The sequence below is a fragment of the Notamacropus eugenii genome, chromosome 4 (genome assembly GCF_028372415.1).
Source record: "Notamacropus eugenii isolate mMacEug1 chromosome 4, mMacEug1.pri_v2, whole genome shotgun sequence".
Lineage (NCBI taxonomy): Eukaryota > Metazoa > Chordata > Mammalia > Diprotodontia > Macropodidae > Notamacropus > Notamacropus eugenii.
In genome coordinates this window covers 419,771,432-419,795,363 of record NC_092875.1, presented here as the reverse complement: position 1 = coordinate 419,795,363, position 23,932 = coordinate 419,771,432, and positions in this window count along the sequence as shown.

The window sequence follows — 23,932 nt, the reverse complement described above, 5'->3', positions numbered from 1 at the left end:
AAAAAGAAGTGGGATGGAAGATGGTTTCTCAGTACCAGATTTCAAACTATACTATAATATATTAAAATGATTTGGTACTGGTATAAGGAAACAGAGGGAGAGATAAGTCAGCAAAAGAGATTAGGCACACAACATACAAAAGCAAAGCAATAATAAACAAAATCAAAAACAATAGCATAGTGTTGAACAAACAAAAAGACCCCAGTTACTGGAGGAAGGATTCATTATCTTAAAAAAAATTTGAGAAAACTGGACAATAGTCTGGTAGAAAATAAAGTTAGACCAATACTTTATATCATATGCCAAGATAAACTCCAAACGGATATGTGATCTTTAAATAAAAGGTCACATCATAAACAAACTAGAGAAATAGGAAAGAAATTACCTTTCAGATCACTGAATAAGAGAAAATTTATGAACAAAAATATGATAGGATCACAGAAGGTAAAACAGACTTTTTTATTGTATAAAATTTAAAAGTTTTATACAAATAAATCTAATGTAATTAAAATTAGAAGAGAAGCAGGTAATGGAGAGGGAGGTTTGCAGCAATTATCTCTACTAAAGTAGATTAAGGAACTGATTAAAATTTATAAAACAAAGAGCCATTACCATATATGTAAATAGTCCCAAAGTAGTTTTCAGGAAACAAAACCAAACTTTTAAGAATCATATGAAAAAAATGCTCTAAATCAATTATGAAGAAATGCAAATTAAAGTTTTCTTGATATTCTACCTCAGACCAACTAGACTGTCAAAGATACCAAAGAAGAAAAAGGACAAATGTTGGAGGGGCTGCAGGAAAACAGTTACACTAATGTACTACTGGTGGAGCTATAAATTTGTCCAACCATTCTAGAAACAAATTTGGAACTGCGCCCAAAAAGGTACTAAAATGTGCACATACACTTTGACTCAGATATGCCACTACTAGGTATATACCCTCAAAAAAAATCAAAGAAAATGGAAAAGGATCTATTTGCACAGAAAGATTTAGAGCAGTTCTTTCATTGTAGAAACTAAGAAGTCCTACTGGGGAAGGTCTTTAAAAAAAAAGGAGTATATGAATGTATGGAATATTGTTGTGAGATGAGAAAGAATGAAATTGACAGCTTCAAAAGAAATTGAGAAGACTTCTATGAATTGATGCAGAGGAAAATGAGCAGAACTAGGAGAATGATTTACATAATAATAACATTCTAGAGAAAAACAGATTCAAAAGACTTTAGAACTCTAATAATAAATGAATTATAAAGCACAAGCCCAAAAGATGAAGTTGGAACATACCATTCAGCTCTTAACAGAGATGTGTTGAACTTAATATGGAGAAAAACACATTTTTGGATATGATTAATTTGAGGATGTATTTTGTCAGACTGTGCAGCAATGTATTAAAGGTTTTATTTTGATGGGGAGAGAGGAAGTATTTCCTCAGTGGGTAGGAGGTTAGTGGAAGAGACAGATAAATAAAAGGAAAAAAAAGAAACTTTAAAAAGAAATGGAGGAAAAAGGAACAATTGATGTTCTTCAGGGATAGATAATTGTAATTCATTAAAAACAAACCTGCTACTTAACTCCAACACTATGCACCCAAAGAAAAAATTATATACTAGAAAACAGAGATTTGGCTCATCTATCACTTGACTATTGCAATTCCATTTGTTCTCTTTTATTTCCTTCCCAAAAACCTTTATTTTATACATAAGGCAAATGGTGAATGTATGGCATGATTATTTTAAAAACTCAATGCCTGTTTTCAGAGGAAGAAATTAAAGATATCTATCATCACATGAAAAAAATGCTCTAAATCACTATTGATTAGAGAGATGCAAATCAAAACAACTCTGAGATACCACATCACACTTATCAGATTGGCTAACATGACAGAACAGGAAGATGATAAATGTTGGAGAAGATGTGGGAGAGTTGGAACACTAATTCATTGTTGGTGGAGCTGATCCAACCATTCTGGAGAACACTTTGGAACCATGCCCAAAGGGCTACAAAAATGTACATACCCTTTGACCCAGCAATAGCACTTCTAGCTCTGTATCCCCAAGAGATCATAAAAATGGGAAAGGGTCCCACACGTACAAAAATATTTTTAGCAGCACTCTTTACGGTGGTCAAAAACTGGAAATCAAGGGGATACCTATCAACTGAAGAATAGCTGAATATATTATAGTATATGAATGTAATGGAATACTATTGTGCTATAAGAAATGATGAACAGGAAGACTTCAGAGAGGCCTGGAAGGACTTATATGATCTGATGTTGAATGAAAGGAGCAGAACCAGGAGAACTTTGTACATAGCAACAACCATACTGTGCGAGAATTTTTTCTGGTAGACTTAGAACTTCATTGCAATGCAAGGACTTAAAAAATTCCCAATGGTCTTTTAAAGCAAAATGCCTTCCCACATTCAGAGAAAGAACTAGGGAATTCAGTCGCAGAATGTAGCAGTTCATTTTCTTTTGTATTACATTTTGGTTTGTTATATGATTTCTCTCATTCATTTTAATTCTTCTACACAGTATGACTATAGTGAAAATGTATTTAATAGGAATGTATGTGTAGAACCTATATAAAATTGTATGCCACCTCGGGGAGGGTGGGGGGAATTAGGGGAGAGATAAGCGGAAAAAAATGTAAGTTATATGGTAGTCTTTTTAGAACACCAAAAATAAATAAATTTTTTTAAAAGTTAAAAAAAATAAAAACTCGGTGCCTGCTGGCATGTTTTGCTCAGCATCAAATGGAGATGGAATGGAGAAAATACCCCCTTTTCTCTCTTACTGGTATGCTCATTCAATCTTTATCTTCTAATTGCAGCATATTATTTTGCTCTCACTATTTAACAAATACAAAAAGAAAAATCTATCATGCTTTGTTTCATTAAATAATTTGGAACTTTCCTTTAACTATTGTAAAACTGAGGATGATTTAATTTTTACACATAGGTATTACAAAAAAGGACAATCTTTGCCTTTTAATAAGATAAGATACTAAAAAGATAAAATGGCAATCCTAAAAAGATTGACTGTTGAAACTGACCCTAAAGATGAGAGTGGGAGTTACTTCAAGAGGAGAAATGACATAAATATCTGTCAGTCTTTAAATTTGAGCCTAATTATTTTTTTCATAACTAGACTTTATAATTTCAGATAAATAATGAATATATTGTACAAAACTACAAATGTTGAAGAGTTTGTATGAGTCATTCCAATCAGCAATTGGACAGCAATCCAAAGAAATGAAGATGATACCCTGTCAGTGGAAATTTCTTTTCCTTCTTTTGTCACTCAGAGTTGCACCTTTAAGGGGGGAAAGCCTATTACTCTATTAAGATTCCATGACTATTTTACTATGGATCACATGCAAGAGCATGAAATACTTAATATCCCTTTTATTAGGACACTTGTGTGATGTTTAGACATTAAAGACATAAGCTTTTCTTAAATGTTTACTATGTGTCCATGATAACACTAGAGATACCCCCCAAAAAGTGAAATCACATGTCCCTGCCTACAAGGAGTTCACATTTTAATGGAGACAACATGCAAATAATTAAGTACTTAAAAGAATTTTTAAAGAACAGGGAATTCAAGCTGTCTTCAAGGAAGCCAGGAGGGGGTATATGGGATGGAGGGGTGGAGGAGAATATTCTAGGCAGGAGGCATAGCCAGTAAAAAAGGAATAGAGTCCAAGAATGGAAAGTCACATGTGAACAATGAATAGGCCAGTATAGCTGAATTGTAGAGTGAATGAAGGGCAATAAAAAATATGACTGGAAAGCAGGAAGAGGTCAGCCTGTGAAGAACTTAAAAAACCATTTCATATTTGACTTTATATTTGATCATGGACATGACAGGAAGCTACTGGAGCTTTTTGAGTAAAGGAGTGACCTGGAAAGACCTGCACTTTAGAAAAATTAATATGGCAGCTGGGTGGAGGATGGATTGGAGTAAGGAAAGATGAGGCAGGAAGGCTATGTTGCAAAAGTCCAGTCATTCTCAAGTCTGAACCAGTAAATCCGTCTGATTCATTCCGTGTCCAGAACATAGGGAGTCAAATAGGTCAGGCCAGAGAAAGAGACATTATTCTCTTTACATCTCTCCCTCTTCCTACCTTTGAAAAACTCAGAACATTCCCCTACCCCAACTACAGTATCTTACCATACCTGACTCATGCTATGTCTAAACTTTTCATAGGTGTGACATGAATATAACCTCTGTTGTGAGTGAATGAATTAGTAATTGTATGAAAGAGTGCCTTACAGTTTAGCCACACAAGCTTTCAGGTCCTTCTCCCTTCTCAAGTAGTAAAAGGACCTGTAAACAGATGCTTAAGTTCTCTAAAGTATCGAAATGAACTTCTGATTAATCCTTTTATTAAATGAAGGATATTGAGTACTAAGATGTGTCCTTTATTTCAAGGTCTTTTTTACAAAGATTATCTGGGACCCTACTTTTGTATTTAAATGGTATCAGCAGTTGTACTCCCCACAACATATTGCATAGGCACTTGTTCTCCTCGGCCATTGAAACCTTTGCCCAGTGGAGTAGTCTAGAGGAAGTGTAAGGCAAAAGGTCTAAAAGCAACTCACAATGTTGGAGAGTTAAACATTACACTAGGGATGAGTCATCTGTAATAGACAAGTTCTGGGTAGAGTCATCCTCATTTACTGCCACCAAAGTAAACCATAGTCAGCTGACCTATGAAAATGAAAAGATAATTAGAAACTTTTTAGTGATGTAAAAGTTAGAAGTGTCCCTTTTTTATTCATATTTTGATATAAAACATAAGGAAAACTTTCAGCTTTATTTCATTCTTAAAACGACAGAAGTGGAGATCACATGAGTTCAGCCAGTCAACCAATAATCATTTATTGTGTTTATTTGTAAGGAAGAATTATTTTTAATTTTTCAAACCATGTTTCTCACTGAATCATCCACAAGGGTCTAGTGGTTCATCACAGCATGGAGGTGACCCTAGGTTCTTTTAATTTTTAATAAATTGTATTTTATAAAACTTATGTCTTCTACTTTAGGCTCCTCTTTCTTCCCTCCCTCAAGTCATCTCTTAAAGTAAAAAAATTAAAAGGACAGGGAAAGTGAATGCAACTAATCAATGCAACAAGCTGAACTTTATGAAAATTCCCTCATCTCTGCAAATAAAAGGGAGGGGGGAGAAGTTGCCTTCCCACATCTCCCCTTTGGGACCAAACTTGATCATTATAAATTTCTAAATTCATTTTTTAAAGGTTTTGTTGTTGGTTTCATTTATATTGTTGCGATCACCAGGTATATCGTATTTTGCATCAGCTCATCAAAGTTTTTCCATGATTCTCCATATTTATCACATTGCACAGTAATGTTCCACTAGGCGTATATCACTACATATTACTAATCTATAATCAAAGACACCTGTGTTTCTTCTGCTACTACAAAAAAAATTCTTCTCCATATTTTTGTGGATATGAGTCTTCTCTTTTTGTCACTGGGTTCCTTGTGGTATGTGCCTAACAGTGGAATTTCTAGGGTCAAAAGGAATGGACATTTTAGTCCTTTTCTTATAATAAAGAATAAAAAAGAGGGACTTCAACAAAATTAATCAATATATCAAAAAAGAATTCTGACATTATATGAAATGTTCTATGCCCACAGTCCCTCCCCCACCATATTTACAAAGGGGATTTCCAATTTGGTTTCCATTATAGTTCAATTAATTAATAGATTTGCCAATAAATAACGCATTAGTGGGTCCATTTTTTTCAACTAGACCTCCAATAACATTAACTTCCCTTTTTTGTCATCTTTGCCAAGTTGATGGATATGAGGAAAACCTCAAAGTTTTTTCAGTTTCCATTTCTCTAATTATTGTTGATTTTGGAGCATTCTTTTTTCCTCTCTGGATTTTTAGAGATGTTTTTAGGTGCAAGCCTAAAATTGAGATGGTCCTATGAGCTATTTTATTATCCAAGGGCCCAGAGATTTGACCCTCAGATGATAAATTTTGTTGTTTTTGCTAATATTAATATTGTCATTGTTAAAGTAACTGATGAAACTAATATCTAAGATAATCTACATCGGTGGAAGAAGTACAAATGAAACCGACGTCCTCAAAATGTTGAAATTTTTAATTCAATTAGAAGTCACATCAAACATTTATTAAGCCCCTACTATGTGTAAGGTTTAGTATGAGGTAAAATGTGCGCCAAGAGGCATAAGATATAGTTCCTATTTCCTTGAAATCTAACTGAAGAAACTGACATATACAAAGTCATAAAAATAAGGATGCTACCAAAGCATAATAGTCTATGGGTCAAATGAGTGGTACAGATGATGAGAAGCTCAGTGTAAGGAGAAGTCACTGTGGGTAAGGGCAATAGGAGAAGGCTTCATGGAGGTGGGCTTTGAAAGATGTAAGAGAAGAAAATTTTGGACCATACTTTATTTGATTAATATAGGGAAAAATTCATTGAGGAAGCCCCTGCTACCAATCCACATGTTCTGCAACTTAAAGCCTCAAAACAGAGGTCCTTAACCTTCAAATTCTTTTGGCAGTCTGGTGAAGCCTATAGGCTGCTTCACAGAACAATGCTTCTAAATGCATAAAGTAAAATATGTAGGATCAAAGGAAATTAGTTATCAAAATATGTTTTTAAGTTCACAGACCTTAGATTAAGAACCTCTGACATCAGGGACTTAGTTTTTGGAAGAAGGTTTGTGTGCCAGATGAGAGACTCTGAGAAGCCTCTAAGCAGTCCCCCAGCTTTGAAAACCCAAATATTGGTTCTTTCCTCTGGTAACTATGGTCAGACAGTTGGACTTGTCTGTTGATTTGCGATATATGAACAGACAGAGGAAGCTATGTGCATTAATCTTTGATTTCTCTGTATTTTCTTTGAAGTTCAGGGTGCTAACTCCCCTGAACTAGGTGAATGATATATGTGCTTCATTAAAGGAATGATACATGTGCTTGATTAAAGTGGTTGTTAACTCTCAAAAAAAAAAAAAAAAAGAACCACTGATGTTGAGAATTGCTTGGGAGGAATTGAAAGTTTAATGGTTCCATTACCCTAGAGTGTCCGAGGGTCCCATGGCCAGCATGTATCAAAGACAAAATTTGAAATTTCTGACTTTAGAGGCGGAGTTTCTATCCTCTATGCTATCTACCAAGTACAGAAGTATCAAGGAAGAATTTCTAGAGAAGGGAAGTAAGACAAGCAAATGTTTCAAGGTTAGGAATGCACATGATGAGTCAGAAGACAGAGGGAACACTATCTTGTGATTGGGAGTTTGGGTAGCTTGGAGATAATAAATGCTTGTTGAGTTGAATTGTTAGGAATTCAAATTTTGAATGATTTTTAAGGCCAGGCTAAACTATTTGGAATTCAATCTGTGGGCAATAAGAAGCCAACAAATAGGTTTCATTAGGGTACAACATACCAAATAACTTAAGAAAATTAATATGACTATGTTCCCTGGGTCAAAATGTACTTTTTCTGCATCCAGTTAGGATTTTAAAAACCTAGTTTGACAATTAAAATTATGGAGGGGGAGATGGTTGTTCAGTCCTGTAATTTCATTAGCGTGAGGAAGTCCAGGTATGAAAACATCCTCCACAGATACATATTTGTAACTAATTTCTAACTTACAGCCTTAGAGATTGTGTGGCTGTAGTGAATGAGAGGTAAAATGACTTGTCCATAGTCATACAGGCAGAAGCAAAACAGACCATGTGACTGTAAGAAGGGACCTCTAATATCTATAATAATTATTGCTATCATTATTATTAATATGTACTTTAAAGTTTTCAAAGTCTCTTGGAAAATATTATCTCATTTTATCTTTGCAACAATCCTGGGAAGGAAGCGCTATTATTATGCCTATTTTATGAATGAGAAACTGAGGTAGACAGAGGTTAGGTGACTTACTCATGGTTACATAATAAGTGTCCATAGGATCTGAACTCATATCTTCAATACTCCAAGTTCAGGGCTCTATCCAGTATAACACCAAGCTGCCCCTGTATCTGCTATACCTTGTAATCTACACCTATTCCCAAATAGTAACTAAAATAAAAGCCAATGTTTTGTAAAATGCTTTAAAGTTTACAAAAAGCTTTACTTGTGTTTTTTCATTTGATCCCCACCGGTATCCTGTGAGGTGAGTGCTATTATTACCCTGCTTTTAGGCCAGATGAAACTGAAGCAGACACAAAGGTTAACTTACTCAGGGTTACACAGCTAGTCAGTATTTGAGGCAGGATTTGAACTCAGGTCTTCATGATTCTAAGCTTCTCACTCTCTCCTTCTGTAACCAACCACCTGAAAGCCATCATCAACATGAAAAACAAAAGCTATAATATTCATACATCATAAGTGATGTCCAATAACAGCAATCAAACACCATTATATCTGATCTTTCAGCCCCATTATCAAAGGGGCCATTTAATCTCTGAGAGGACACTCTTCTTTTTTCTTCTGAAAGACCTAAATGCCACATTTTCATTCTGAACACTTTTTTACAGTAGAAAGGACATTTACTTCTTCCCTGGAGTTTTCTTTCCATTCTCCTATTTTCTTCATGAAATTTAAGCTCATGTTCGACCAAGGAGATCATGCTCCCTCCCATGTACCCTGACCCCTAGCCCCAGCCCAAAACAAGCTTACTTCCATAAATTTGGCTTCCTAAACTTAGAAATTTGAAATAGCGTGACAGATAGCCCTTTCCTGTTCCAAAAAATGTTACAAACACAGACTCAACTGTCTTTATAATGACCCTATGGGGAAAATCCTCATTCTCAGTATTGCCAAAGAGGGAGTATGTCTAGTGGTAAGAATGCAGTTATGGCTCATATGTATTCTTTTCTCAGCTCATCCAGTGACTCATTTTGTAATTTGGGTTTTTAAGTCTCTATGCCATGGTTCACAAAATATTAATATACTCTGTCATGGTTCCCAAAATATGAATGCACTTCATTATTTACCTACCACGGTGGTGAGATATGATAAATATTTACACATCAAAAGTCCTTCACTATAAAGTATAATGAAAATATGTATCACAAAAGTGAAAGCTGACTGTACATATAAGTGGCTTCTCTAGGCCTCAACTTCAAAGTCATACTTAAAATTATGGAACCAGGAATTAGAAACAGAAGCCACCTTGGAAAACATATATTGCCTGTCTCTCATTTTACAGACAAGGAAACTGAGACCCAGAAGGATAGTCAGTTACCTAAGATCACACTATATAAAAGCAGAGTCAGGACTAATCTCTAGGTTTTTCCATGAAATATCTATGTGACCTTGACAATTTATTTCACCAATGAGAGGCTTAGAGTTAGAGATCTTTAAGTTCCCTTTTATCTTCTGAACATTCTTTGGCTGTATAATCTCTTGACTGGCTTTTTTTCCAGTGTTCTTGGTTTGGGGTCCTTTATTGTTGTTGGAGAGGGAAATGGCAAACTACTCCAGTATCTTTGCCAAGAAAACCCCAAATGGGATCACAGAGAGTTGAACATGTCTGAAAATGACTGAAAAACAACAACATATCTTTTGAACATTTTTTTGGTCATATAATCTCCTAAGTGACTTTCTGTTCAGTGATCGTGGTTCTATTCACATTAACAGTTTTAAAAGCTAGTGATTTCTACTTATGTTTTTATATTTTTTAAAGAGGAATCTCTAAGGAAAAAAGAGAAAAATTAAAGGTATTAATATTACTAAAGGGAAAGCAGAAGCAATCTTAATTGCAGCCAATAAAATACTTTACTTAGAAAATCCCAGCGAATAAATAAAGACAATCAAGAAAATTAATTTATTGTTCAGTTATTTAAGATTTTTTGTGACACCATCTGGGGTTTTCTTGACAGAGAAACTGGAGTGGTTGGTCATTTCTTTCTCCAGCTCTTTTTACAGATGGAGAACTGAAGAAAATCGAGTTCAGTGACTTGCCTGGAGTCACTCATGAGCACTGGTAAGTGTCTGAGGCCCAATTTGAACTCAGGAAGATGAGTCTTCCTGACTACAGGTCCATTACTCTAAGGTGAGTGTCAAGCACCTAACTGCCCTAAGAAAATTAATAGGATTAAATTAAATGAGGAAACAAAATAAATATAAGATAGGAATAGTTTAATGGTTTTTCTTGTTTCACTGATGAAAATTTGATATCCAAAATATATAGGAATTTAAAGTAAATATTTAAGAACAAGAGCTATTCTCCAACAAATGTGACTGAAGAATGTGAACAGTTCTCAAGAGAAGTGTCCCAAATTGCTGATAAGAAAAATGCAAATTAAAAAAAAAGCCTTGAATTTCACCTTATACTCAATATAGTAGAAAAAGTAATGAAAGCCAGCATTAATCAATGCTGGAAACACTATATGAAGATATGCACACTAATATACTATTTGTACAACTGTGAATTGATCCAGCTATTCTGGACTAATTCTGATCTGGACCAAGAAAAACCATTAAACTATTCCTACCTTTTCTTCTAGTGATCCCTCTATTCTGGGGCATATATGCCAAAGAAGTCAAAGACAAAAAAGGAAAAGGAATACACACACACACAACATATATGTCAAAATATTTATGACAATAATTTTTGTTGTAGCAAAAGGTGGAAACAAAGTGGGTGTCTATTAATTAAAATTCAGAGAACTTGTGGAAGAGATAGGAATGGGTACAGTGAAGAAAATAGAGCCAGGAGAACAATATACAAAGATTATGATAATGTAGATGCAAAAACACACTGAAATAAATCAGAAAACTCATTAAAAAATACAAGAATCACATTTGGTGCTATAAGACTGATGAGACACACCTCTCTTCTTTCATTGACAGATAATGGATTATGGGAAAAGAATATTGCACATGCTGTCAAATGTGTTCACTGTTCTGGTAGGTTTCCTTAATTGGTTTTCCTTTTTACAAAAAAGAGTATAAAAGGATGAAAGGTTATTAGAAAGTGACTGTGGTATAAGGACAACAGGTATCATTAAAACATTAAAGAATCATAAAGTGAATACCATTCAAAATCAATCACCTTTTCTTTTTGTCTTTGGGTCTCCTTCTGATTAATCATGAGATGCCAAAATGTATTATTCTCTCACTTCTGTTTACTTTGGCTTCATGGGCATTTCCAAAGGAAGTCTTAGTAGCAATTTTCTCAGCACTTGGGATTCTTTCACTTCCTGAAATCTTTCTTTTCTGTGGCCTGTCTGATGGCATCCCTAACAGTAAAATAGTTACTTGAACCAACATCTGCTTCATTTCACCATCACCAGTAAGATTTAGTGGCAGGAACCAGAGGGTCAGTCATGGTTTTTAAAGCACTTTAGATGGAAGTCATGATTGAATCAATCTCAGTTCCACTCTCAGTAAGACCACAATGGAGAATTACAATTCAATTTAACCCAGCAAACCTTTTCTAAGCACTTACTATGTGTCAAGCAGTATATTAGTTTTTGGAGATAAGAATACAAAATAAAAAGACGTTTCTATCCTTAAAAAGTTCATCATGTTTGCATTGTGATCCTTAAGAAGATCAAAAGTATGATAGAGGTTTGAGCTTATGATTAGCAGTTATGATCAGAATTAACTGAAGGATTTAATAAACAATTAGATTTCTGTAGCAAAATAATAATAGAAGGAAGAACTAGTGTTGGACCTAGAGTTAAGAAAACATAGGCTTAAATCCTTTCTCAGATCCTTAGTAACTGAGTGACCCAGGACAAGTCACTTAATCTTTGTCTGGCTCAGTTTCCTCACCTGTAAAATGAAGATAATGACAGTATCTACCTCCCAGGATTGCTGTGAGAATCAAATTAACTAAATGGTTGCAAAGTGCTTTACAAGCCTTAAAGTGCTATCTAAATGCTAGGCATTATTATTTTTAGTCACTGCCAATGACTCATATTTCTATAGTAATGGCAGCTTATCTAAGAGCATACTTCACAACATCCCTTCGAGGTCATCGGCACAAGAACTGATCATTTCTATATTGTGAATGAGGAAACTAAGAGTCAAAGTTATTTTTCCATGATCACATACCTGTAAGAGGAAAGTGGAAGATATCATCTTCTTACATCCACCATTTAAGGAGTTGGGGTAATGGGGAGGAGGGGGAGATGAAAATGGTGAGGAGAAATTACAAGGTTCCCTGAAAATCACCACTTGCCTGATCATGAAACCCCTCAAATGGGTACAAAACATGGCTTATGAATATGGAATGTGAAACATGGATATGAACCCGCTTTTCTCTGTCTACAAACAGTGATAGGTCAACAAGGCCATTCTCCCCTATCTGTGCCCTTTTCCTCCCATGGTAACTGCTTTGTAAGCAGCTGTACTAGTCAGAAGGAAGCACAAGTCTTCAACGGGGAAAGGAAAGACCAGAGGGGAAGATAAGACCGGAAATCAGAGTCCCGAGGGAGGAAGAATTTTAACTTCCGTGTGTGTGTGTTCATACAGCCACCATCAGCAAAAATAGCAATAGTTTCTTTTTCTCAATCTATTTTATCCTCTCAGGCAGACAATGTGATGTAGTGGATAATCAGTCAGAAAGAGTTGAATCCAAGCCCTACTTCTAACATCTAATGACTGTTTGACCCTGAGCAAGTCTCTTACCTTCTCAGTGCCCCAATCCATTCTGGGAGACTGCCAGCAGCAGCCAATGTGATCTGCACTTGGAAGAGAAAGTTCCCTGATCCAGGAGGCAATAACTTGTGATGTAACATCACAGGTCTACTCATTATCCTTCTCACCCCATTTTATTCTTTCTTAAATATATTCTATTTTGGCATCACATAAATCTTTGAGTTGATAATGGAGGAAGGGAAAAGATTTGGGAGGTCACTCACTGAGTATCTGATGGGGTGACAACAAAACAAATCTACATTTTTCATTGTCCTATTTTCCCTTGCTCTGTAACTGTTCTCTCATGTATATGTTAAATTACGTTAGAACAATTTTAACGTTTTTTTAAAGTTTTGAGTTTCAAATTCTGTCGTTCCCCCCCCCCCCCATCCTCAGTGGTAAACAATCTCATGCAGGTTATAAATGTGCAATCATGTAAAACATTTCCATATTATTCATTTTTTTACAAGGCAAAAATGAAAAAAGAGAAAAACCTCATGCTTCAGTCTATATTCAGATAGTATCAGCTCTTTCTCTGGAGGCAGATAGCATGCTTCATCATTAACCCTTTGGAATTGTCTTGGTCCTGAAGATTAGGCACTTTCGAATTCATCAAAGGATCATACTTGAGGTCCTAGAAAGCTGCATGTAGCCTTGAGGCTGAAGGTTCCCCACTGCTGGATTAGCGGAAGGGCTGATGACAGGATTTACCAAGATATGGGTTCTGGATTCTGCCAACATTATGTCTCAGTAGTCCCAAAGAGCTGGCGGATGAGGAGGTCATCCCATACAGCAGTCAGGAAGTCAACATTCCCCACCTGACTCTGACCCTATCTAGCAGTGTAAACTTGGTCAAATGCCTCTGGCTCTCATTTTTCTGATGTGTAAAATGATTAAATTGGATTAAATTTTGTTCAAGGCTCCTGCAAGGTCTATGTTTCTATAATTCTATCAGGAAAAAAATCCCTTTAGGCATTTATGCTATGAGAAAATAAGGGATGAAGGATCAGAGACTAGGAAACAAGGCTCTCTGGTAGGAAAAGTTGGGAAAGAAACTTCCTAATGTGATTCCTAGCCAACCCTTCATTTATCCATCAACAAGCATTTATTAAGCACTTACTATGTACCAGGTGAGCAACTAAGTGGCATAGTGCGTAGAGTACCAGGCCTGGAATCAGAAAAATTCCTCTTTCTGAGTTCAAATCTCGCCTCAGATGCTTATTAGATGTGTAACCTTGGGCAAGTCATTTGACCCTGCTTACCTCAGTTTCCTCATCTGTAAAATGAGCTGGCAAAGAAAATGGCAAACTACTCTAGTAATTTTGCCAAGAAAACCTCAAGTGAGGTCATGAAGAGTTGGACACAACTGAAAAAAATCTTAACAAGAACGTACCAAGTACTGTGTTGAGTACTGGAGATACCAAGAAAATAAATTAAACCATTCCTACTTAAAAGAATCCCACATTCTAATTGGGAAGACAAACATAAACATATATAAAGAACAAACATCAAAAAATACAAATAATTATATAGTTCTTAAACACAAGATAGAGAGAAAGGGTTGGAAGAAAGCAGGAAAAGCTTTGTATAAAAGATATTACTTGAGCCACGTCTTGAAGAAAGAGAGGAAGGTGGAGATGATTATGTTTTATAAGGTGAATCTATAGTCAGGTTTTGTGAAAATCAGACCAAGTCCTCTCTCTACCTCACCCCGTCCCAAACTCTTAATTCCCAATGATTATGAAAATAACATACAGAGACTAAACAAATGAGAGAGAATGGTTAAGAGAGCAGGAGAAAAATCAGTGAAAAGATGTAGGTTTCTTTCACTGTCCCACCTTCAGATACTCATTGCATCACCTCCCAAGTCCTCCCCCTTCCTCCCTTATCAACTCAAAGATTTATCTGATGCTAATCATTTATTTACCCTTGAATGAGAATAAATAAGTTGAAGAATTAGAATTGCTGAAAGTCTGTTTTTAGGAATGGCTAAGAGAAGAACCCCTTACAGAAAAAGCTATTTAAGTAGATATTAAATAAAAATCATAGAATTTCAAAGTTTTAAGGAATAGACACCTCAGAGATCTAATTCAACATCTTCATTTAACATATGAGGAAACTGAGGTCTAAAGGACATAATAGAACTGCCCATGGTCACACATCTAATTAGTAGCAGATATGATAAAAATAAACACAAATTTATATTAAAGCAGATAAACATAAATTTAATTTAAGACAGAGAGTCAAATATCCATTTAAATTTAAGGAATTTTCCTAATTGAGGGCTCTGAGTAATTGTGATTTTACTCCTAGCTCTTCATATAATTTAAGCTTTATAAAACTAAAGAGGAAGCATGCACTTGGACCTTCAGGACCATTTTTTTTGCCCCTAGGCTAAAAAATGAGCTAACTGTTATAACAGATTTAAATCTCCAGAAACAAAGAAGGTATGCAGGAAAAGTCACCTTCATTCCTCAGAGACACCTAAACCGCGAGGGTTATATTTTAAAGTCTACAACTTAGAGGGGAAAAGAAGTTGAGGTTGGGGGTGTTGGAAAATGTAGGTTTTAGGTGAGTATTCATTTGAAGTCACATCTTTCCTTCTGTCTCTTCCTTGCTTGGTCAGTCAGTGAATAAGCAATTATTAAGTACCTCCTATGTATGTGCCAGGCATTGTGCTAAGCACTAAGGATACATTCCGAGCATTCCAAGCTCATATTGGTCTGATCAGCCACAGTGGGACACACTGAAATTTCACTCTACAATGGTGATGTCATTTTGGTCCTCTTTGAAGACAAAAGACAACAACCCAGAATACAAAAAGAGGCAAAAGACAATCTCTGCCCTCGTGGACCTTCTAATTCAATCAGGAGAGCAATGTGCAGTACAAACAAAATATATACAGGAAAAATATAAAATGATTAAGAGAGTGAAAGCATTCGAATGAAAAGAGGTTGAGAAAAGCATTCTGTACAAAATGGGATTTTTGTTGGGACTTAAAGGAAGCCAGGGAAACCAAGTCAATAAGCAAAGAAGAAGAGGGAAGGCGTTGCTTACCCATATTCCTCTTCTTTCTCTTTCATCGTCTCCTTCCTCTCTCTGTATCACCCTAACACTCAACGTTTTTCTTTTCCGTATCTTTCTCCCTTCTCCTTAATACCTTATTTCTCAGCTTCTTTTCCCCCCTTCAATAAGAAGCAACTCAATATAACAAACAGATATTTGGCATCTATTCTATGCAAGATACAGTTTTGGAAAAGAATACATCTTCTCCCCCCTTCAATTACATTATAAATTCATTGAATGCAGGGATTATGACATATATACAATTAAGTGCCATAAAAGTCAAATTTGGAAGGTTCAAAGAAGAGTGTTCTAGGAAAGTTTAATCTGAGGGAGAGGGAGCACACAGGAGTGGGGTGGTAAGGAAAGAGTTCACGGAAGAATGGGCATCCAAGCTGTCTTAAAGCAAGAAAAGGATTTGAATATGTAGAAATGTGGAGGAAGTGGATTCTTGGTATGGAGGGGGGAAAAGCATAAACACAGAGAGCGAGGAGAGAGCAAGATTAGAAACAACTGTGGCTGGAATGGAGGATGTAATGTGAAAGGAAATGACGGGGAATAATATGAAATAAAACAGCAAAGGTAAGATTGGACCCAGATTATGGAAAGTCCCAAAAACCAAGACAAGGAGTTTGTATTTTAAAGTATGGGAAAGAGGGAGTTACTGAGTGCCTGTCCACCCTCTCAAATAAATACTGGATGCACTCCCTGCCTAGGAAACTGGGCTAGAAGAAGGAAAGTAGGCAAGGTATTCCTAACCTTTTTGGCATCATAAACCCTTTTGGTAGTCAGATAAAGCCTTTGGCTGCCTACATTCATAGTTGAAGATAATGCTAGATTTCACTTAGAAGTTACTGAAAACAAAAATGTAATGTTTCCCATCCAAGTTTATGGACTTCCTTAAGAACCCCTGGAGTTCCTGTGCTTCTTTCAAAGGCTTTCAGGCTTTCCTTCTGCTCTCATCACCTAGCAATTGTTCTTCCTTCAAGTGCACTCCATCCAACTACCTCCCTATCTAGATCCTTACTAATGTTATCTCCTGGCCAAAAAGTCATCCTCCATGCTTTCTAAAGATGTTCTGCAAAGGACTTAGCCTCTTCTGTTCTGCCTTCAATATGCTGTCATATTTGAGGCTTCCAGTATCTACACTGGACTGACCTCACAGTTCACCAACTTCTTCATTTCCCATGATCTGTATATTCACTTCACCCCAGATACACCCCAGACACACTTTCCTTGACCTCACCACCACCTATAACTGGCTTCCATGATCCAGAACTCTGAAATTCCTCTATCTGACCACAACTCTTTATTCCCCTCTGCCTCACTCCTTATTTTCATCATGATCTCCAGGTATTCCACCCCATCCCTGTCTTCCCAGTCTATTACCCTGTTCAGTCTCATATTCCTCTCATTCAGTTCCTGATCCTAGAGTTAACTAGTTCAATTTTTGCTGGTTTCTACCCCCAAATCTCTTGTTCCATGGCTGTCATTCCTTTCTGCTCTGAATGTTTCCCACGATCTTCTTTCTGTATTCCTATTCAGAGTCAACATAATACATTTTGAAAAGAGTTCTGGGTTTGGGGGTCAGAGGACCTGTGTTTAAGTCATCCCTGTTCTGTACTGTCTATATCACTTTTGGTAAATCATTCAACATCTCTGTACCTCAATTTCCTCATCCATGAAGTGAGAGGGTTAGACTAACTAACCTCTGAAATCTCTTACCTTCCTAAATCTAGGACCCTGTATGTTGTAGCTACACAACAGCAAAGAAGATACACAATCATGCTGTGTGTACTACATATGTATTTTATCCCACCTCAGCTGAGCCCTCACTGCTAAATGGCAATCCTTTCAGTCTTTCCTGTTTGATTCCTAACCATACTCTTCACAATGTTCCGAAACTTCCCCTCTTTTCTCATGCCACCTATTCCACTCCCTTTCCTCTTTCATTTTCAGTGAGCACCTTGCTCCCTATTCTTCTAAGAAAATCTATAGAGACTATCCATCTTTGCCCCCTCTTCTCCTATCTAAACTGCAAAACACCTCAATATCAGATTAGAAGCAGCTCTTTGACAAAGTAGATAAAGCACAAAGCCTGGAATTAGGATAATTTGAGTTCAAATCCTCCCTTAGATCCTTATCACCTTTGTGGTCCTGGGCAAATCTGACACATAGTAGATGCTTAACAAATGCTTTTTCCATATTCCCCCCTTTTTTCTCATGCTTTATTCTGATCTCTGAAAAAGAAATGACTCTTCCCTTTGCAAAGTCAAGTTTTCAACTTGTTCACTTGATCCCTTCACCTAAGAAGGAATCCTGCCTTGCCATCCTGTCTCTTTTATGGACTTTCTTCTTTGATCCTCCTTTCTTTTCTCCCATCTTTAATTTCCCTTTATCCATTGATTCCTTCCACTGTTACCTACGAATATTTGATATTACTTATTCTTTAAAAAAAAAAAACCTCGATCTTGCCATTTTCTCAAACTTTTCATCTTCTCTGTTTCCTTCTTCTCACAGTCTAAGCCCTGAAAAGTCACATATTTCTTGTTTTTACATCCTCACCTCCTACTCCTCAATTTTTTTCAGTCTGGCTTCTGATGTCACCATTTGGCTGAAACTGATCTTTGTGAGGTTACAAATAATGTCTAAATTGTTCAATACAATGGCCGTTTCTTTTTGACACTGTTGACCAACTTCCTCTATTGGATTTTTGTGATACTTCTCTTTGTTGGTTGTCCTCCTACTTGTGTGGTATTTCCTTCTCAGTGTCCTTTGTGGGATAATTCATGCCTCCCCCTTCCTTATGTATGGGTTTTAACCTGAGCTACTGGGCCGCTCTGTGTCTCTCTCCCTCTGTCTGTCTCTCTGTTTCTCTTTTCTCTGTCCCTATCTCTCTCCCTGTGTCTCCCTCTATGTTTCTGTCTCTCTTTCTCTTTCCTTCCCTCTCTCTTACACACACACACACACACACACACACACACACACACACACACACACAAGATCCCAAAGCTTCAATTTTTATCTCTTTGCAGATGATTCCCAAATCTACGTCCACAGCCCCCATCTCTCTCCTGAGTTCCATTCCTGAATCACCAACTGTTTGCTGTCATCTCTACCAGGATGTCCCATCGTTGTCTCAAATTTAATACATCCAAAAAAGAACTCATTATCTTTCCCTCAAAACCTAGGCTTCCTCCTAATTCCCCTATTTCTTATTTCTACAAAAGATTTAGAGATATAGAGATCTCACTCACTTTCAACTCTTCCCTCTTCCTCACCTCTCATATCCAATAGTTAGCAAGTCTTACTGATTCTTCCTCCACAAATGAACATTTAAGTCTTTCTACTAGTGCCCCTTTATTGAACAATTAAAAGTAAAAAATAAAATCATCTTGACAAATATAAATAATCAAGTCATATAGATTCTTGTGGTAGCCATGTCCAAAAATGAATTCCCTTTTCTACACTCTCACAGTCATCCCTCTCCCTAAGTCAATACTGTCATTAACTCTCAACAGGAAATAAGAATGGCCCCCTGGCATCAAGTTTCCCCTCCATCTAATCCATTCTCCACAGTTGTAAAATTGCTATTACTAAAGCAAAGGTTGGACCATGTCAGTATCATGCTCAAGAAACTTTGTTGGCTCCCTATTATAGACTCTAGGATAAAAGATAAACTCTTTTGTTGGCATTCAAAGCTCTTCAGAATGTGAGAACAATTTACCTTTGTAAACTAGCTTCACATGACCCTCCCCCTTCTCATCCCACATTTTACCCAAAATAGCCTACTTGCTGTTCCTGATACACAGCATTTCATCTCCTATTCCTCTTTACCTAGAATGCTTTCCTTCCTCGTTCTGTCTCTTGGAATCTCTGCCTCCTTTCAAGACTCAGATTAACAACCATCTACTCAAGGTCTTTCCTGAGTCTCCTAGTTAATGGTAGTAACCCTCACTGGTGTCATAATTCTCAAAATTATTCATATCCACTGCATATTTTCTTATCTGTGGACCTATAGAGTATTTTCCCCAGTAAAATACAGTTTAATAAGCATTTATCAAGCATGTAGTATGTATATGGGTCTTTGGAAGCAATATGTCTTTCCAAAGACATTGAATTGAATTGAACTTCTCTCCCTCTTCTCCTTAATTAGGAAGAATAAACTAATTTTTAAGATATATTGTTTTGTTTTCTAAATTACCTTTTATATCCCCTTTTCCTTAAAATGTAGATGAGTTAAAGTATATTTTTTATTTCTCTAAAAAGAAAAAAAAAACTATGTTAAATCATTAGCCTGTGGTCCTTCATTAAGGCTTTTCCCCATTGTGGGTCAATGACTTTCATAGCACTAACAAACTTATGGCACAAGTTGTAGTATATCTCTGATAATATTTATCCTACATTATTCACATCCATTGAAGATGCAAGTTGCAGAATAAAGGACCTATATGTCCAAAAATATTTATAGCAGCTCTTTTAAAAGCAACTCAAAAGTAGAAACTATGAAGGTACCCTCCTGTTGGGAAATAGCTAAACAAATTATGGTAAATGGATTTAATGGGATGTTATAGTACCATAAGAAATGACAAGATAATTTCAGAGGAACTAAACAATAAATTGACTCAAGGTGAAATAAGTAGCATTAGAGTAATGCATACAATGACATTATAGAAAAACTAACTTTCAAATGACTTTAAAAATCTGATTGATACAATGATAAATTGTGAATCTGATGAAATGGAGACGAAACACACCTACTTCCTGCTAGAAAGAGAGTGGACTTAAAATGCATAATGAGACCTACAACACAAACACAAGAATTTATATTTCTTGATTATTCATATTTGTCATGAGGATCTGATTTTTCGTTTTTTAAATCATTCAAGGGCGGTGGGGGGGTGCCCAGGAGGAAAATAAAATAAATGCTCATAAGATCAATATTTTTTTAGAAGAAAACAGGTTGTTTCTATAAAACAAGATGACTTTATAATAGCATGTATGTATTTATTCTAGTGGGTACCCTGGAAGGCTGATACTGCTTAGGATACCTTTATAACAATTCCCCTTAGGACTGCATTCAATTCCTGGAGAACATTCAGTAAATATCCCAAGGGATGATGAGCATACTAAACTTCCTTCAGAGGCAGTAAAATATAGTGGGGAATGCAGTCAATTTGGCATGAGGGGAATCCTGTGTTTGGATTTGACTAACGATGTTTATTAGCTGAAGCATGTCACATAGAGAGAGGCCTATATAAATGTCCTTATTATCATTCCTTGAGAATAAATTAGACTCTTCAAAATAGCCCAAAATCATTTAGAATAAAGTCTGGGTTTGTGACAGGGGATTCCAGGAATGGAAACTCCTTTGTATCCACAGTACCTAGTACAACACAAATGCTTATTAAAAGGAATTGATCAAGCTAGGCCATACCAGATTTGATTTCTTAAAAAGCGATAAAGTAGGGCAGCTAGGTGGCACAGTGGATAGAGTGCTAGGCCTGGAACTCATCTCCCTGAGTTCAAATCTGGCCTCAGGCACTTACTAACTGCCTGACCCTGGGCAAGACAATTAACCCTGTTTACCTCAGTCTCCTCGTCTGTAAAAGGAAATAGCAAACCACTACAGTATCCAAGAAAAACCCAAATGGGGTCACAAAGAATCTGAGTATCTGAGTAGCAACAGTAATAGCTGTAAGGCAATGATTTCTACTCTGATGGATAAACTCAACAGTCCCCAAACTAGATCTCCAAAAAAATATGAACACTGACAGATTATCAGAATAAGCATTTGGCCCTCCATGAGACCCACTTGGAGAGACATAAAATCTAATATATTCATTTAAAAATGTATTTAATCAACAAACATTTATTAAGTGCTCACTCCATACCAAACATTATGCTACATAAATTTTGTTACTATATAATAATACTTTATATTTTGTAGCAACATCTAAATGATACTTTTAAAATAATCCCTTTTCAAATTTTTTGGTCCATACCTGGGATTTCATTAATGAAAGGAATTCCCAGGAGAAGAAACTCCATCTACCAAAATAGATGGGCAACTTTTTTGTGACTTAGAATCTTGAGGACTTACTTGGTTCACAGAGAGGTTAAATGACTTGCCTATGGGCTGGACATGAACCCAGGTCTTCTGACTCTGGTTCTCTATTTAATATTCCTCCTTATCTCTCCAACTTTTTTAAATATTCAAGAAAGTTCCAAAAAGTCTGTCAAGGACCAAGTTTTACCTTAACAGGACCTTAACAAGCCTGTCAAAGGCTGTAGCTCTTTGAAAGAAGATTTTGTAATGGAAAGGTCAGCCTACCTCCTTCTTCACTGAGATGATACAAAGATGTATCCCTAAGACTTCTTCTCCACTGAGATAGAATCAAGCATAGATTTCTAGAGTGGGGACATAGGACAAACACACTCATAAAGAATCCCAACAGATAAACAAGAGGAAACGAAGAACTGAGTCGTCAACAAAAAGAAAAAAAATTAGTGAACTTCTTAGAAACTTTTATTCATTTTTAGCTCAATGTGTGTAATGAAAAGTGTACCATAAATGTGGATTATTGTTATCAAAGATGCAAAAGCAAGTAGTACCCTTTAAGAATTTATTTTAGGCTAGCATTTTTCTTAAATCTACAACTGAAAAATTCACAGTAGTTTCGTGTTTTAGGACATCCACGGCACGAAAAGCATTGCCAAACTTTTATTTCTGGAGATTTCTTCTTTGATGATCACTGCTCAAATACAAGAGTTAAAATCAAAGGGAGAACATTTTGATTCCCACCCACTTTGGGACTTGGGTATGTACCGCAGGACAATTCCTCTTAACCGCTTTCCTGGTAAAGCTGGTTCATAGATTGTGTTTCTAATTAACAACATTTTTCCAGCATGAAAAAGCCTGCAGTCACATTTGTGGTAGCCTTGGGTTAGCAGGCACAGCATGACTTGAGGTTATTGTTGTTTTGGGTTTTTTTTGTTTTTAAACTTTCTGCTGTGGCAAGTTTTGTTGCAAAATTGCACCTAGGAAAGCATCAAATGAAAGTTTTGTTGCCTTGGAGATGTTGCAAGGATATGCAAAACTAGAAAATTGTATGTTATGTTTCCATATTTAATAAGTGAAGAATCATTTTAGCATTGAAAATGCAAGGAGGATTGATCAAATATTTCTACTGCTACTTCACTGAGATTGCTGATGTTTGGTTTACTGAAAAGAGACACAGTGGACTGTATTATGGTCCAAGAGCTGCTCCTCTTGTGGAAGAATTAACTTAAACCAGATCAGCTTTTTCATATACTTTTATACTTCTCTCCCTTCTTCTTTGAGATCAGAGTGTAATAGGGCTTAAGAGGGAGAGAATTTCTCCCCCCCCCCCCTTTTGCCCTTGGAAAAAAATTAATTAATGGAAAAGGATAGGAAAAGTACATGGAGAGCTACCTACACTAACTTAAGTAGTTCTAAAGGCTCTAGGTTCTAAAGTTCTAGGTTCATGGACCTAGAGTTCCTGGCTGAAGTCTGACTTTTTCTTTCTTTTTCTCAGTGCATGTAGAAGACTAGGTTTCCTGAGAATGGACTTTTCCTGCCGAAAACATGGTAGCAGCCATTGATAAAACTACCCAAAGAAGGACATGACATCAGTGGTCATGTGATTACGTACAGCATGCATGTGATTGTATGTGATTGTAACTTACATACAAAGTTTCTGAAAGGTTATTTTCTGAGCATTAAGGATTAGCTCACACATAATCCCAAATCTGAGAGTTCTTACATTTGAGGCTTTCCAAGAGAACAGTTCTTGAGATTGAAAGTTGAACACTGGACTCCTGAGAGGATTTCCTCAGCAACATGTTTCTTTGAGAAGGAAGAAGATTGATGTGGTCATGTGTGGAGAGTGAGAAGTCAAAGAGGACACTGAAGTTGAAGAACCAGAGTCATATTATGAGAAGTTAGGAGGTCTGAGCCTTGCCAATCCTCTCACTCTTGTTACAAGTTACTTAGATAATGTAGGTCTGATATGAAGGGAAATTGTTTATTCAGCAGCCTCCCAAAGTGATTATCTTTTGGAAGAATCTAATGCAATGTTTTCCAAACATTTTTGATCACATACCCCCATCAAAAAACAACAGTAAAAACATTTTTGAACATGTACCCTCAATATATACATAATTATTTATTTATAAATTGTTTACATATAATACT